At 38.8% G+C, this 17772-nt stretch overlaps 1 protein-coding gene across 3 annotated transcripts in view; it reads left to right on the top strand.

Annotated features, from left to right (window-relative positions):
* The window catches only part of Rhoa (ras homolog family member A), a 45603-nt gene that overhangs the window by 1328 nt on the left and 26503 nt on the right, over nt 1–17772 (top strand). The window contains exons 2-3 of one of the 3 annotated variants that reach the window (XM_040269705.2): nt 296–372; nt 6034–6108. The exons of 1 other annotated variant lie outside the window; for it this stretch is intronic. The gene's annotated coding sequence lies outside the window, so the exon portion shown is untranslated. The remainder of the gene's footprint in view (nt 1–295; nt 373–6033; nt 6109–17772) is intronic. One more of the 3 variants, XM_005326918.5, reaches the window with a different exon arrangement.

The raw sequence follows: 17772 nt of genomic DNA, 5'->3' as shown, positions 1-17772 counted from the left end.
AGATATTCCTTTGAACATTTGACACACGTGACATTGGGCTGAAAATACAAGTCTGTTTCTTAATTGTAAAGGATGACTTATTGAAGGATCTTTTTGGGGGAGAAGGATACTGGGCTTTGAACCCAGGGGCACTTTACCACAGTGCTGTATCCCCAGTGTGTGTGTGTGTGTGTGTGTGGTTTTTTTTTTTGTTTTGGAGGAGGGGTGCTGGGGATTAATTCAGGGCTTCCAGCTCTAGCATTCTACCAACTGAGCTGCATCCCCAGGTGCCTCCCCTCATTTTATTTTGAGACAGGGTCTTGCTAAATTGTGGAGGCTGGCCTCAAACTTGTGATCTTCCTGCCTCAACCTACTGAGTAGCTGGGATTACAGGTGAGTGCTACCATACCTAGCTGGAGGATCTTTTTTTGATAAGTTATTTTGAGGTTCTGTCTATTTACTTAGGGTAGTGATGGCTCTTGAGGGACATAAAATAGATCAGATGGAACTTGGGTTCTTTTTTTTGTTTGTGGTGCCGAGTTTGAGCCCAGATCCTTGTGGGTCCAAGGCAACAAGACAGGCACTCTACCAACTGAGCTATATCCCCAGCCCTCTTTTTTTTTTTTTTTAAAGGTGGTGAGTTGAACCTAGGGCCTGGAGAGTATGCTGAGCAGGTGCTACACCACTGTGCTACCCCGCCAACCCTGGAGCCTGCTTTGAGTCAAAGTCTAGTACTTAACTTATAGGCTCTATTCAAATAAAATTCTGTACTGGAGGAAAGAAAATAAGAATATAACTACCAACAAATTTCTTCATAGATCTAGAATTTTAGATCCAATAGGAATCTTCAGGATTTGTAGACCAATCCCATGTGTAGGTGTGGAAACTGAGGCCTACAAACTTGAGAGTACTTCCCGAGATGTTACATCTAGTCAGGTATTCTCCATGTGCTCCCAAACAGCTGGCCCAGAGTCAGCTGAAATTCAGGGATTCCAGTTTACTCAAGTATTTTTCTTTTTTTTACCTTGCAGATTGTGCACAGTTGGAGAGAATCTAAAAAATTCACTTGCCAATAAATTTCTTTAGCTTTCATAGTATTCATTTTTCTGTAGCTGAAGTGTCTTGATGGTATTCCAGTTGAGAGAGTGAGTTAAATGTACAGGGTCCCTTGCTGACTTAATCCTGGCTTTAAGTGTTTGGATCTTTATGAAGGACTAGCTCAGAGGGAGGCTCAAGATTTCCCTGTTCTAAAGGCAGCATTACTAGATTCAGCTAGAGTGTTTTTAAGCAACTCTTTTGACTTGATTTATGGTAGGATGGGGAGAAACTGCACGTATCAAAGTAAGCAGTTGCCTGTGCACAAGCATGTGGTAGTGGTATTACTGGAGTGCCCTCCTCACTTACTGGGGATCAAACCTAGGTCCACGCTTGTATACCTATTAGGCAAATGCTCTACCAGTAGCTCCTCTATTGCTTGAGATAGGGGGATCCTCCTTCTAGAATTACAGGCGTGCCCCACTGTGTCCGGCCCATTTGAATATTTTCATAGTCTTAATTCCTTTTCTGTTTGTCATTAGCCCTATTTAAAAGTTTATTCTGGTCATGTGGGGCCATAAGTTATAGGGAGAGTTAAAGACAAGATAGACCTTCAAGGGTGTTTCTTGTCATTGGGGTGGAGTCAAAGTGGTGACAGGAAGATGATCTTCTTAATTGTCCTTGGAAGCCCAGAGATTTGTTTACTCTGTGAGAAAACTGTTATTTCAACTTCTAAAAGAACTACTCTGGATTTGATGGGCTTCTATAGATAGCACAGTGGATTTAATTGCATTTTGCTACTAGTGATAAGGATATATGGTACATAATCACTAGATTTTAAAATTGCCTTTTGTAGGTTTTTTTTTTCCCCCTCCTCCATCCTCCCCATACTGGGGACTGAATACAGGGGCATTTTACAGTTGAGCTACATCCTCAGCCTTGTTTTTAAAATAATAATAATAATTATTATTATTTTTTAAAGAGAGAGTGAGAGAGAATTGAGAAAGAGAGTGAGAATTTTTTAATATTTATTTTTTAGCTTTTGGCGAACACAACATCTTTATATGTGGTGCTGAGGATCGAACCTGCACCGCACGTAACATATGCCAGTCGAGCGCGCTACTGCTTGAGCCACATCCCCAGCCCCTAAAATAATAATTATTATTATCTTGTATTTATTTTTATATGGTGCTGAGGATTGAATCCAATGCCTCACACATGCTAGGCAAGTGCTCTTATCACTGAGCCACAACTGTAGCCCCTATTATTATCTTTTGGGACCTGGTCTCCTTAAGTTGTAGACCTCAAACTTGCAATCTTTTGCCCTGCCTCCTGAGTAGCTGGGATTATATAGTTGCACCATTTGTGGCTGGTAGGGACCTTTTAAAACTATAGATAGACTGGGCATATGCCTGTAAAGTCAACTGTTTACGAATCCTGAAGCAGGAAGATTGCAAGTTCAATGCCAGCCTGGGCAATTTATCAAGATCTTGTCTTGAAATAAAAAATAAAAAGGGCTGGGGATGTAGTTCAGTGGTAGAGCACCCTGGGTTCAATCCTTATTTCTGAGGAAAAAAAGGTTCCTAAGTGTTTTGTCCTCCCACCTTTATGTGCCAGAACCTATATATTCTAACCGTATTTTATTAATTATTTTTATGGTGTTATTGAATTGAACCTAGGGCCTCGTGCATATAAGCAAATGCTCTATCACTAAGTTATACCCCAAGCCACTATATTTTGCCTTTTGTTGTGCTGGGAACTGAACCCAGGGCCTCATGCATGCTGGGCAAGTGCTCTGTCACTGAGCTCCGTTCACCAGTCCTATGATTGTATTTTAAACTTGTTAGTGGTAAACGTGTCTGAATGTAGTCTGCCTTTTGGGGGCATGCTCGCTGTCTAGTATTTGTGACATGAATAAATCAAATTTCTGGGGCTGGGGTTGTGGCTTAGCAGTAGAGTGTGTTGGGTCTGATCCTCAGCACCACATAAAAACAAGTAAATTAAATTAACTGTATTAAATAAGTAAATAAATAAATCAAATTTCCAAAATAGATTGCAATTACTGTAAAATCCCTGTTTCAAATATTTCTATTTCAAGTGACTCTTTTTTGGGTAAGTGGGGGTACCAGGGATTGAACTCAGGGGGGCAGTTGATTACTGAGCCACACCCCCAGTCCTATTTTGTATTTTGAAACAGGGTCTCACTGAGTTGCCTCACCTCTTATAGTTGCTAAGGCTGGCCTTGAACTCATAATCCTTTTGCCTCATCCTTCAGAGCTGTTGGGATTATGGGCGTGAGCCGCCGCACCTGGCTCAAGTGACTCTTTTTTTAAAAAAAATATTTATTTTGTAGTTGTAGTTGGATATAATACCTTTATTTTATTTTATTTTTTATGTGGTGCTGAGGATTGAACCTAGGGCCTCACATGTGCTAGGCAAGTGCTCTACTGCTAAGCCACAACCCCAGCCCTCAAGTGACTTCATTTTTAATCTGTAGTGCTATAGTAGTAAGAGAAGGTTTTGTGTACTCATAATCATGGTAGTCATGTGACTGAAAATCACGCACTGAAGCACTTCATTCGGGCACTGATTTTAGCTTATACTGGTGCTTGCAATAAATGAATGCAATTTGATTATTTGCCAATAATCAAATATAAGATACAGTGTTAAATTGTAACTAGTAAGCAGTTTATAACAAATTGAACTGGAGTTTTGTTTTGTTTTTTGTTTTAGTTGTTAATGGACCTTTATTTTATTTATGTGTGGTACTGAGAATCCAACCTACTGCCTCCTCACACATGCTAGGCTAGCACTCTATCACTGAACTACAATCCCAGCCCAGGTGTTTTTTTTTTTTTTTTTTAATGAGAATGGATGGAGTATGTTTAAGCACATTATGATAATATCTTAAATTCACTTGAAGGGAAAGAGGAAAAACAAGTAAGTTTGGAGTGGAGTTGAAAGGAAAAGTAGGAAATAAAATTAGTTTAGAGAGATGGGCAAGGATAGTGCTTTTAGGACATGAAAGTTTTTTGAGTTTGTTCTGAGAAAAGATGTTATTAGGTTGTTTTTTTTTTTTTAAGCAGGGGAGTAACATGATCTCATTTTTTAAAATTTTTATTTTGGTGCCTGGGATTCAACCCAGGGGCACTTAATCACTTAGCCACATCCCCAGCCCATTTTATTTTTCAAGATAACGGTCCTACTAAGTTACTGAGGCTGGCTTTGAACTTGAAATCCTCCTGCCTCAGCTTCTTGAGCCCTTGGGATTACAGGTGTGCTCAACTATGCTGAGCTCTGCTGATATGTTTTTTTTTTTTTTTTTTAAAAACCAAGAAACTGCCCAATGCTATGGTGCACACCTGTAATCCCAGTGACTTTAGAGGTTGAGTCAGGAGGATTTCAAGTTGAGAAGAGCCTCTGAAATTTAGAGAGACTCTAAGCAACTTTGTGAGATCTTGTCTCAAACTATAAAGATAACTGGAGATGATGCCTACAATCCTAGGGGCTCAGAAGGCAGAGATATGAGAAGACTTCGAGTTCAAAGCCAACCTCAGCAATGGACGAGGCGCTAAGCAACTCACTCAGACCTTTTCTCTAAATAAAAATTAAAAATAGGGCTGGGGATGTGGCTCAGTGGTTGAGTGCCCCTGAGTTCAATCCCTGGTACCAATAAAAGGGGGGGAGTTGGGGGCAGGGGACATAGCTCAGTGGTTAAGCACCTCTGGCTTCTATATCTAGTACCAAAAAATGTAAAAGCCAAGAAACTAGAATCACTCTCTGAATAGGTATAAATTTGAGTCCATTCTGACTTATTTTTATGGTGCTGGGGATTGAACCCAGGCTTTGTACTTGCTAGCCAGGCTTCCTATCACTGAGCTGTATGTATATCCAGCTGTGGGTTTTTTTGTTTTTTGCTTTTTTGGTTTGATTGTTTGTTTGAAATAGGGTCTTATTTTGTTGTTAACACTGATCTGGAAATTGTGAACTCAAGTGATCATCCTGTTTTAGCCCTCCATGTGACTAGCACTATAATACCATCATGCCTGGTTCTATTATGATTTTTTTTTTAAATAAAATAATCTCTGGCTGGGGATATAGCTCAGTTGGTAGACTGTTTACCTCAAATGCATAAGTCTCTGGGTTCAAATCCTACCACCACACACACAAAAACATTAATAATAATCTTTAGTACAAAAACCAAGAAATTTTCACTGTAGTCTAGACAGGATATATATGATAACTATAAAATTCCTCTAACTTTGCTATGTATTTGAAAGTTTTTGTTTGATTTAATATGATGTTAGGGATAAAACCTAGGAGCACTTTACCACTAAGCCACATTCTGAGCCCTGATTATTTTATTTTTTTTTAATTTATTTTTTCTTTGGTATTGGGGATTAAACCCCAGGGGTACTTTACCACTAAGTTACATCCCCAGCCCTTTTTATTTTTTATTTTGAGACAGGTCTCATGAAGTTTCTGAGGGCCTCACTAAGTTACTTAGGCTGACCTCAAACTTGAGATCTTCCTGTTTCAGCCTCCCAGGTTGCTGATATTATAGGTGAACGCCACTGGTCCTGGCCCCAGCCTTTTTAATTTTTTGAGACAGGGTCTTGCTGACTTGCTTGGGCAGGCCTCCCAATTTGAGATCCTTCTTCAGGCAGGCCTCCCAATTTGAGATCCTTCTTCCTCAGCTTTCTGAATGGCTTGGATTACAGCTGTGTACCACTGTACCCAATTGGAAAAAAAAAATTATAATACAGTGTTGGGGGAAATTACATAAAAACTTTTTGCTTTTAAAGGGGAAACTTTATTTTATAAAGTTTGCAAAATAAGATTAAGTGATGGAGGCCAAAGACTGTGTAAAATATATATTTTATGATATGTCACGTAAATTAAATAATGCACATTTTCTCTTTTCTGGACTTTGGGTAAGCCCATTTACATCTTGTCCTTTGTTGTTTTTCCTTATAAAGTGAATAGATATAATTCTTGATATTTCTTATATTTTTATAGCTTTTCATCTGGGAAGTTCAAGGTACTTTGTACAACTTTGGTCACAGGCCGTGCATTTTGCAGCACATTTGTAAGGTATGTAAATAGAAGTCTCTTCCATTTCCCTTTCCCTATGGAAAAAAGATTATTATTAATGTAAATTCTGGGGAAATATGGGTTCATCATTTCTATTAATGGTCCTCTTGTGCCAATCTTGAGGGTTTTTGTTGTTGTTTTGCTGCTGGGCTTGAACTTTGGGGCTTTAGATCCTTAAGCACGTGTTCTACCTCTGAGCCACACTCCCAGCACAATTTTGTTCTTTATCTTACTGTAGCTCTTTTTCTGTTTTTATTTTTCAACTTTTTTGTAAAAAAAACTTTTTTGTATTTTTTTGTATTCTTCTAACTTCCTCTCTTTCATTCCACGCAACATTTTCTTCTTAGATGAAGATATATTTCTGAAATTAGACAAGATTGGGTGTGTTTTCTTCTTACTCCTTCTGTTTTTTATTTTTTCAGCTGAGTAGTTTGGCCATCTTAACAATGTACTGTCTGAGGTGGTATAATTGTCAACAGAATGAGGATTGAGGATAATCCTTTCTCTTATTGGAGGGGTTGGCAGTGAGACTGGTTTGGAAGGGAGAAGTATTAACAGTAGGTACAGTAGCCTATGCAGGAGCTCTTCAGTTATTGTAATTTATTTTTGCAGTGCTGGGGCCAAACTTAGGGCTTTGCACATGCTAGGTCCTAGGCGCTCTACCATTGAACTATACCCATGGCTCTCTTCAGATATATATTTAGTTGTAGATGGACACGATACCTTTATTTTATTTGTTTTTATTTTTATGTGGTGCCGGAGATCGAACCCAGTGCCTCACACATGCTAAGCAAGGGCTCTACCACTGAATTACAACCCAGGCCCCTCTCTTCAGATATTTTAAACTGGTTGCAAATAAAGGAAATTGTAGTTTCTTAATTTAATTGATGACTTGGTAAGTATCCTGGTCTGGTACCATTTGGCCATCTTTTTTGTTTTCCTTGGGTCTTAGTGCATTCTGTATATGGAAAAGTGAGCTGTTAAGGGGATAAGTATTCTAATTTGGTGAGATGAGCTCCTTGGCAGTGAAGACATCTTGCTGGTAATAGTTTGTTGGCTTTGAACCCTTTGGCATAGTAGGAGAGATAGTGAAGTTAGTGTGTGGTTTTGTCATTATTCTTTCAGTAACAAATGGTTACTGAGTAGCTACTGTATGTTAGGAGCAGTTCTGGGATACATCTGAAGAAAAGAGATCTTCACACATGGAGTTTTTCCTACTAGTAGAGGAGACTGGTGATAGATAAGTAAAGAATAGACTTGCTTTTCTTTTTTTTTTTTTTAATATTTATTTATTAGTTTTCGGCAGACACAACATCTTTGTATGTGGTGCTGAGGATCGAACCCGGGCCGCACGCATGCCAGGCTAGCGCACTACCACTTGAGCCACATTCCCAGCCCCAACTTGCTTTTCTTAATAGCAAAAAAGCTTGAATAGTAGTAGAGTCTAGAGAGCAAGCAGGGAAAATGGAAAAAGTAAGATTATAGAGGTAGGCAAGAGCCACATCTGCCTCAATATAGTCAGAAGATCTGACTTTAGAGTTTATTTTTTGGGAAGCCATTGAAGAATTTTTATGGCCTGAGAGTGATTAATCTAATTTATATTTTTGATAATGTAGACTTTTCGTATGTGAGGGGGTATGTGTGTATGTGATGCTGGGTATTGAACCCAGGGCCTCTTGCATACAGGGAAAGCACTTTACCACTGAGCCACATTCTAACTTCTACTTTATGTAGAATAGCTTACAAGGAACCAAAAACCGAAGCAGGAAATCTATAGGAGGCTTTTTAAATGCACTGATAGATGGTAGTGCCTTGGACAAGAGCAGTAACAGAGGAGGTGGTGGATTGATGATAATAATGAAAGGTATGATAATACCCTTTTTGGATAAATTGCAAGATATGGCTTCTTAAAACCCTAATCTGTGGCCAAAGATAAGCCCCATGCAACTTTTGGGCATAGGAGGCAACTAATTGCTCACCACTGGGCATGGTATTTTTGCTGTTTCATAAGGCTTGAAATGGATTCTCCAGTAACACATTTGTGGTTTGATTAAAGTTCTTCCTTGTAAGATGGCAGACTGTTTTATAGTTGTTTTTTCAGTTCTTTGTTATGTTGATGTATTAAAAACACAAAAAAGGCAAAAGTAAGGTTATACTTTAGCTCCATGTATTTGCTAAAAGTAGATTATTTTACAGAAATGCTGATGGCCTTGTAATTATAAAAGACAGTTCTGGCCAAATGTGGTGGTACATATCCGTAATTCTAGTGACTCAGGAAGCTGAGGCAGGAGGACCACAAGTTCCATGCTAGAACCTGGCAACTTAGTGAGACCCTGTCTCAAAAGAAAAAATGAAACTGGGCGTGGTGATCCCAAAGCCTTGCTAGTTGTTAGGACTACACTGAATTTGTGAACCTCCTGCCTCCTGTGCCTGGATTGTCAGAATTGATAATAATGAAAAGTATAATAATACCCATTTTTGATCTTGGTTTGTGACTGTCTTTATTTGGTTCTGTAATCGTTTTGTTTCACTCTTTGTTTTGTTTTGAGACATATGTTGTCCAGGCTGGTAGAACTTCTGGGCTCAAGCAGTTCTTCAAAGTAACTGCCATCTAAGTGTGTTCTACCCCACCTGGTTATTTTTCATTCTAAAGCATCAGAAAATAGTAGCAACAGAGATGAGACTCTCCAAGTGGGTGGAAAATGCAGAAAAGTAACTGTGTATGGTGGTACATGATTGTAAAACCATTGATTTATGAGGCTGAGGCAGGAGGATGGCAAGTTTGAGGCCAGCCTCAGCAACTTTGTGAGAACCTCAGCAACTTACAGAGACCCTGTGCCACTCCCTTCTCTCTCTCTCTCACACACACACACACACAAAAAAAAAAAAAAAAAAAAAAAAAAATTGGCTGGGGATGTAGCTCAGTGGCAAGGCACCTCTGGATTCAAACCCAAGTACCCCCAGCCTCTCAAAAAGAAAAGAGAATACAGAAGAGTAGATGGTAGGGTGAAGATTTTTCTCCAGTTACCTGCTACCACCAACTTTTTTTCTTTTAATATTTATTTTTTAGTTGTAATTGGACACAATACCTTTATTTTTATTTTATTTATTTTTATGTGGTGCTGAGGATCAAACCCAGGGCCTCTCACGGCACTAGGCTCCACTGCTGAGCCCCAACCCCGCCCACCAGCATTTTTTGTTTTTGTTTTTGTTTTTTCCTTTTTTGCAGTGCTCAGGATTTAACCCAGGGCTTTGTGCATGTTAGCCAAGCACACTACCATTGATCTATGCACCCAGCTCTACCATCACCATTTATAACTGAAGGGATCTTCTAATCCATGCAACTCTGCCTTCTGCATGTATAGTGAACTCTGACTAAAGATTTAGTCATGAAATCAGAAGCATTTATTTAATCTACCAGTTGTATACACTTTGTTTTTCCAGGTTTATCTTTTAGAAATTATGTTCTCCTTTGTGTTTTCCAGTTTTACTGATTTTTTACATCCTGACTAAACTTACAAGAAAAAATGTTTGTTCTTTTTTTAAAAAAATTTTATTAGTTATTGATGAACCTTTATTTATATATTTGTTTATATGTGGTGCTGAGAATCGAACCCATGCTAGGCGAGTGCTCTACCACTGAGTCACAACCCCAGCTCCAAAAATATTTGTTCTTTACAAGCAATCCCCACATAAAAACTGGTGAATATTTGTAGGAAATAGGGACAAAAGTGTAGATATTATCTTTTGAAACTTGTAGCTGCTCTAAAGCACAGGGACCTATTTTCATTATTAAAAAAAAAAGTTTTCATTTTAAGCATATGGTTGAAAATTTTGATGAGTACATTGTTAACTTACATTTTTGCAGCAGTTGTAACCGAGGCCATATGGTGCCAGTGAATTGGGGTTCTCTGCCTCTTCCATAGACCCATACACAAATGCTCTCCCACTTTTCTGGGTTATTTTCACATAGCCCTATTTGTAATATGGGCTTTGCCAGCCTAAGAAAGTAAATCTCAAGATGCATATATGTGTTGTAACACTTTGGTAATCTTTTTTTTTTTTTTGCCAGGAGGTGATTTTGTTACATCATTTGGCAACTTTGTTAGTAATATTGTGTCCCGACTTTTTATGGAAAAGTTTTTTTCTGGTTGTCATCTCTTGTTTAACTTTTCTGTTTATTCAGAAGGACACTTTGTTTATCTTTTGAAGATTTTAAGTTAAGAAAAGGAAAATAACAGTATCTTAGAGAAGTAGAGTATGGAGTGAATCTGACAAATACCTAGCTCTGACATTTTATAATTGTGACACTTTATTGTTGTGGGTTCTTTGTAGCTCAGTTTTCTCTTCTGTAAAAGGTAATGATAATGGAGTCCAATGAGGGTTCAGTGAGAGAGAAGTATTTAGTCCTTCACTTTTCACCCAGTTTGTATTTTATAGTACCTAAAAATCATACTTTTTTTAGTTTGGAGGAAATTTATTTATTTTGTTGTTTGAGATGGGGTTTGCTATGTTGCCTAACTGATCTTGAATTTGTGGGCTTAAGGAGTCATGCTGACTGAATCTCCAAAGTAGCTAGAACTATAGACATGCACCACTACATTTGGCTGGAAGAGAATTTTTTGGATTGGGGGAGTAGCACCCTAAAAACTGTTGAAGGACCAGGACAGGGCTTATTAGTAAGGCTTATTACTAAGCACAATGTTCTTAAATTTGACTGTTCCCAAAATTGGGATCCAGTTTCTATGAGGAAATCACCTTGGGTGTGTTTTTAAAAATTGTCTTCATGGAGCTGGTGCTCACCTGGTACCAAAGATACCAGGAGATAGTTGGGGAGATAGTTGTTGAGGCTTGATAGCAATAGGATCTGGACCCTGCCTGAAATGTTTGTTCCAGAATGCAGAATGCCTGTCTGCTCATTTCCATTGCCAAAACATCCTGGTGGGGCCGGCGCTGGGGTTGTAGCTCAGTGGTAGAGTGCTTGCTTCACATGTGTGAGGTACTGAGTTCAATTCTCAGCACTACATATAAATAAATGAATAAAATAAAGGACCATCAACACTAAAAAAAAAAAAAAAAAAATCTTAGGACATGTTAGACAGCTCATTGGGGCTATTTCATGGTTCATTCTTCTGTTAGTCCTGCAGAGAAGCATTGTTTTATAGACAATACTTAATCCTGACTCTGTACATCTATTTAAGGTTAACCTTGGAATACTTAACACTTTGTGTTAGGTAATTTGGTGCTCTTATTTAGGAAACCTGAAAGTATGTTACCTCAGGATGTGTTTCTTGCCTCCCTTCTCACAAAAAGACTGAAGTTTAGACTGCAGTAAATTGAAGGTTTTTTGCATTCTTCTCTGTTTACCTCCATGTGCCATAAATCTGTGGCTGTTGCTCTCCAAAGAATCTTCTGTAGAAAGGAAAGCCCCTGGTAACTGCTTGATCAAGATAGCCAAATAATGGTGGGCAGAGTGGCACATGCCTGTAATCCCAGCCACTTCTGAGGCTATAAGGGGAGATTGTAAGTTGAAGACTAGCTTCAGCAATTTAGCAAGGCATTCAGTAATTTAGTAAGGCCATGTTGAAGGAAGGAAGGAAGGGAGGGAGGGAGGAAAGAAGGAGGGAAAGGTGCTCAATGGCAATGTGCCCTTGGGTTCAACCCCCAGTATCAAAATGTGTGTGTGTAACCAAATGATGACAATACCAGACTCAAGTTCATTGTGGACAGGTGGTTTGGGCCCTTTTGTGAACGGCTTCCTATAATGGCTTTATACACGTACAGACACACCCACACACACACACTTTAGTGTTTTTTAGTTCTCAATGGATCTTCTTTAATTTTATGTATGTATTTATTTGCGGTGCTGAGGATTGAACTCAGGGCCTCACACATGCCAGACAAGTACTCTACCATTGAGCCACAACTCCAGCCCATGACTTTATATTTTGAACTTCATTTTCCAGATGTTTAATGGTGTTTCCCCTTTGCATTCTTCTCTGTGCTAGTCACAGTCCTAAGTGTGGGTGAATTTGGAGTTGGTAGTTTTCTACCACTATCTCTGAAACAGTTTCAATTTAGGGATTCTCTTCCTCTGATCTAATATGATACTAAGTATTGTATTTATTTCAGTGTATACTTCCTTCAACAAAGAAGGAAGACATTGGGATCAGAGGCTACTGAAGAAAGGAGAAGTTTTTGAAAAGTTTATACTTCTTTTCAACCAGGTTTATTGTTTGTTTGAAAATTTGTTTCTAGTTTGGTTCCTTTTAGTACTGCCTGGAAAAAAATACCATAGTTTTTACTTTTATTTTCAGTTTTATAGCTCTCCTGATAACTTTGCTTCAAGAAGATGCATTGTAGAGTATCTTTTGAGTTTTCAATGGGATTCATATGTATTTATGTTGGGGGAAAAAGAGTGGCTCTTGTAGAAAAATTGTAACAATAAACCAATGAAATAATATCATCTGGTTGTGGATAGTTGATAATTTTCAGGCCTTAAAATTTGTTTCCTGGGGGGCTGGGGCTGAGGCTGTAGCTCAGTGGTAAGAGTGCTCGCCTAGCATGCATGAGACACTGGGTTCGATCCTCAGCACCAAATAAATGTAAAGATATTGTGTCCACTTAAACCTAAAAGATAAATATTTTAAAAAAAATTTTTTTCCTGGGCTGGGGTTGTGGATCAGCGGTAGAGTGATCTCCATCCTTAGCACCAAATAAAAATAAATAAGTGAAATAAAAGTATTGTGTCCACTAAAAAATATATATTTTTTAAAAATTTGTTTTCTTAGTGGATAGGTCCTGTTTTCTGTCTTCATAATGTCCGGTCCTTGAGCTTCTCTGAGCTTCAAAGATTTTCGAGTTTTACCTTTAGAGGTTTTATTGCCTGATTTAGGATTCTGTTCTGGCCTGCATAGAGCCCCTGTTTAGGCCCCTGTTTTTACATTTATGAGCACAACTTTTTTGGTGGGGTACCAGGTATTGAACTCAATGGCACTTGACCCCTGAGTCAGCCCCAGACCTATTTCATATTGTATTTAAAGACAGGTTCTCACTGAGCTGCTTAGCACCTTGCTTTTGCTGAGGCTGGCTGTGAACTCTTGATCTTCCTTCCTCAGCTTCCTGAGTTGCTGGGATTACAGGTGTGCGCCAGCATGAGCACAACTAAGTTTCTTTGTCATTATGCTACATACACATACATCTTTATCTTACTTAAGCATGAGTTTTTCTGAACTGTCGTGAAGTGAGCTACTGGCCAGTTAGAGTAGAATTGTCTAAAATAAGCATATAAGTTCAAAAGAAGGATCTGAATTTGAGCACTTCCTGTCAAAGATAATTAAAGTTTCTGGGAGGTTTGTTGTTGTTTGTTTTGAGAGGAGTCTTATTCTATTGCTCAGGCTAGTCTGGAATTCCTGGGTTCAAGTGATTCTCCTGCCTGGCCTCCCTATTTGTTTTGGAAAAAGGAGTGTGCTGCCTTGGAGGGTGAATTCTCCAACTACTAAAAGTGTCTTAATGTAGTCTCACTACTGTTTTGTATTGATGTTCTTGTTATCATTTTCTTTTTAAAATCTGTGTGCTAGGGCTGGGGATGTGGCTCAAGCGGTAGCGCGCTCGCCTGGTGTTCGTGCGGCCTGGGTTCGATCCTCAGCACCACATACAAACAAAGATGTTGTGTCTGCCAAAAACTAAAAAATAAATATTAAAATTAAAAAAAAAATCTGTGTGCTACAAGTTGGTTAGTTTCTTTGTTCCATGAGCACCAGTTTTGTGCCTGTGCCTAACCCACAGTGGTGAATAAAACATAATGTTCTTACATTACTGGAGTTTGGCAAGAAGAAACCTTGGAGAGGGGCATGATGAGTGAGGCAGAGATACAGTGCGAGCACCTGAGGGGCCTGAATGAAGTTGAGAGCTCAGGGAAGGCCCTGAGGATAGTGATTTCAGTCCTAAGCATGATGCGCAAGGGTGGGAGGTGGGGTGGAGGTGGTGGAAGAAATATGGTAAGTTTTTAACCAAATACAACAAGCTATTCATTCTTTTTTTTTTTTAACCTGTCTGAGATTTTATTAGCAGGACCCTAGTGGCCAGTCGCAGAGAAGGGAGGAGAGAGAGAGAGGGGGGAGAGAGGGGTAGGGGGGGAGAGAGAGGAGAGTAAGAGAGCCTGTTCATTCTTTTTAATGAAATTCACAGGTTTTGTTTTTTTTTTTTTAATTGTTGATGGACCCTTATTTTATTCATTTATTTATATGCGGTGCTGAGAACTGTACCCAGTGCCTCACACATGCTAGGCAAGTACTCTGCCACTGAGCCACAACCTCAGCCCCTCACAGGATTTAATTAGAGGAAAAAATAAGATACAACTGAATTGTATAATTGAGATATGTGGGTGTCCCAGAGATGAGTCTCCTCCACTTCCTATTAGGTGCTGCGATTAAACTCAGGTCCTTGTGTATGCTAGGTGCTCCCTCTACCACTGAGTTACACCCCCGCCCATTTTCTTTTTAAATATCCTATTTTGTAATTTTGATTTATTATCAAACCCCCGGAAAGGGAAATTGTCTTATGTCCAAGTATATAGTACTGTTTTTAAAGTACTGAATTCAGTAAAAAAGTAAAAATTAAGTCATATTCAGAACTATGCTATATAGATTATACTTTTTGGATGGTTGAGAAATTATAGAAAACTTACGCAAAAGCAGCATCAATGATTATTATAATTAGCCCTTTAAAGAATTATGAGTTAAAATTATAATTATCTTAAGTGTGCTGAATTAGTCATTTTTTATTGCCATGCTAATTTTATCTGCATGGAAATTTATTCATTATCTTTCTAAACTATTGTAGAGATCTTGATCCGGCAAAAGCAGTATAGTTATCCAGTTCGTTTATTTCCCCTTGTTTTTGCCTTCTTATAAAAAATGTTTGACTAATAAACGTTTTTATAATGCATTCATTATGACCCGATAGCATCATCTCAGATGCTTTTGTCTTTTTGAACGCCAAAGAAACTAAAAATTGCTAAAAAGCTCAAAGTTGAGCACAGAGGCCAATTTGTTGTGAATATGAGAACGTATAGAAAATGTATAGTCTTGGGCTGAGGTTGTGGCTCAGTGGTAGAGCACTTGAGGCACTGGGTTGTATCCTTAGCACCACATAAAAATAAATAAAGATATTGTGTCTATCTACAACTAAAAAAATATTTTTTAAAAAAAGAAAATGTATAGTCTCTAAAACAAATTGTCAGAATTAGCGGGCTGGGATTGTGGCTCAGCAGTAGAGTGCTTGCCTAGCACATGAGGCCCTGGGTTCAATCCTCAGCACCACATAAAAATAAATAAAATAAAAAGATATTGTGTCCAACTACAACCAAAAAATAAATATTAAAAAAAAGTTACTCAGCTAGGGGCTGGGGTTGTGGCTCAGTGATAGAGCGTTCACCTAGCATGCATGAGGCACTGGTTCGACCATCAGTACTACATAAGAATAAAGGTATTATGTCCATCTACAATTAAAAAATAAATATTAGGGGCTGGGGATGTGGCTCAAGCTGTAGCACGCTCGCATGGCATGCATGCGGCCCGGGTTCGATCCTCAGCACCACATACAAAGATGTTGTGTCTGCTGAAAACTAAAAAATAAATATTAAAAAAATTCTCTCTCTCTCTCTCTCTCTCTCTCTCTCTCTCTCTCTAATAAATAAATAAATAAATAAAAATTACCCAGCTAACTTAGGTTGAGAATTCAAATTATTATCAATCCTGCATTTTAGTCTTACCACACCGAAACCCCAACATACCTATTTAAAGCCTGCTTTAATTCCCCATGAGAAAGGGCTCAGCCCACTTATCTAAAAACATTAGTAATAGAAAAATTGGACTTGTTTATTTATTTAAAAGTTTATTTTTATTTTTATGTGGTGCAGAAAATTAAATCTAGTGCCTCGCACATGCTATTGCCACTGAGCTACAACCCCAGCCCCGGAAAAATCGGACTTGAGGGCACTGGCAAAAGTATTTTATTTTAATTTTTTTTCAATATTTATTTTTTAGTTTTTTGGCAGACACAACATCTTTGTTTGTATGTGGTGCTGAGGATCGAACCCTGGCTGCACACATGCCCAGGCGAGCGTGCTACCGCTTGAGCCACATCTCCAGCCCAAGTATTTTAAATGTATCGAAAAGCTGGAGGTGTGAGTAGAGCACTTCCCTGGCATATGTGAGGCCTCAAGTTCATTCCTCAGCACTGCAAAAAAGTAAAGTATTGCCAGGTGCAGTGGCATACACCTGTAATCCCAGTGGCTTCAGAGGCTGAAGCAGGAACATCAAGACAAAGCCAGTCTCAGCAACTTAGTGAAGCACTTAGCAACTCAGTAAGAACCTGTCTCAAGGGCTTGGGGGGGCTGGGGATGTGGCTCAAGCAGTAGCGTGCTCGCCTGGCATGTGCACGGCGTTGGGTTCGATCCTGAGGACCACATACAAATAATGATGTTGTGTCTGCCGAAAACTGGAAAATAAATATTAAAAAATTCTCTCTCAAAGGAAAAAAAAAGGGCTGGGGATGTGGCTCAGTGGTTGAGCAGTCTGAGTTCAATCCTTAGCCGCTACCCCCACCCCCCAAAAAAAAGTATTAAGAGATGTGTGTGTGTTTTAAAATGTTGTCATTTGTGTTAAAGATGTTCATAATTACAATTCAGAATTCTGAAAACCAAACACAAACACTCAATTTGATGGCAAACCCTGATATGAACTGATGTCCTATTTAGTATTTCATTTATTTTACTGAAGAACTATTAATCCACTGGGTATGTTATGAATATTTAGCATTTGTTGAATGTTACCTTTTTAAAATCTGAAAAAGACAATTTAAAAACATCTGGTTCCAAAATTTGTTTTTTGGAGGGGTGTGTGGTAGTGATGGTGGGGAGGAAATACTGAGGATTGTACTTGGGGACAGTCTACCATTGAGCTATATCTACCCACCCCCCTTTTAAAATTTAAGACAGGGTCTTACCAAGTTGCCCAGGTTGACTTTGAACTTTGGATACTCCTGCCTGAGTCACCTGTGTTGCTTGATTTATGGGCAGGTACCAACAAACCTGGCTCCAAGGCTTTTAGATGAATTGTGGGCCTGTATTTCTATAGCTAAACATTTCTTACAGGAAGAGGATAAGATGAGCTATGGATGGGATATGTACTTTGGGAAACCTAATTACATAATTTACCTGAAGTTTCACAGTTGCTTTGAACCTGAGTACCAGGTTCAAGAGTCTTTTCTTGCTTTTTTTTTTTTTAATATTTATTTATTTTTTAGTTTTTGACAGACACAACATCTTTTGTTCGTATGTGGTGTTGAGGATCGAACCCGGGCCGCACACCTGCCAGGCGAGCGCGCTACTGCTTGAGCCACATCCCCAGCTCCAAGAGTCTTTTCTTAACAGAATAGAGAGCATTAGGTGTTCAAGCTTGCATAGTAATTTGAGAAATGGCACTGAGTAGTCCAAGTACCAATTCATGGATGAAGAATTTATTTTACTGGGATTGTGGGGAGGATGTAACACTTGGCCTTCCTTTGGAAAAATGGCAACCCTCTCTTTGAAATTTCAACTGTCTAGAATTTGTCCTGGCCTAAACAAAATAGTTTTTTCCTAAAATGAAACTTTTTACT

Source organism: Ictidomys tridecemlineatus, chromosome 3, assembly GCF_052094955.1.
Source record: "Ictidomys tridecemlineatus isolate mIctTri1 chromosome 3, mIctTri1.hap1, whole genome shotgun sequence".
Lineage (NCBI taxonomy): Eukaryota > Metazoa > Chordata > Mammalia > Rodentia > Sciuridae > Ictidomys > Ictidomys tridecemlineatus.
This window is presented reverse-complemented; position numbering and strand designations above follow the sequence as displayed.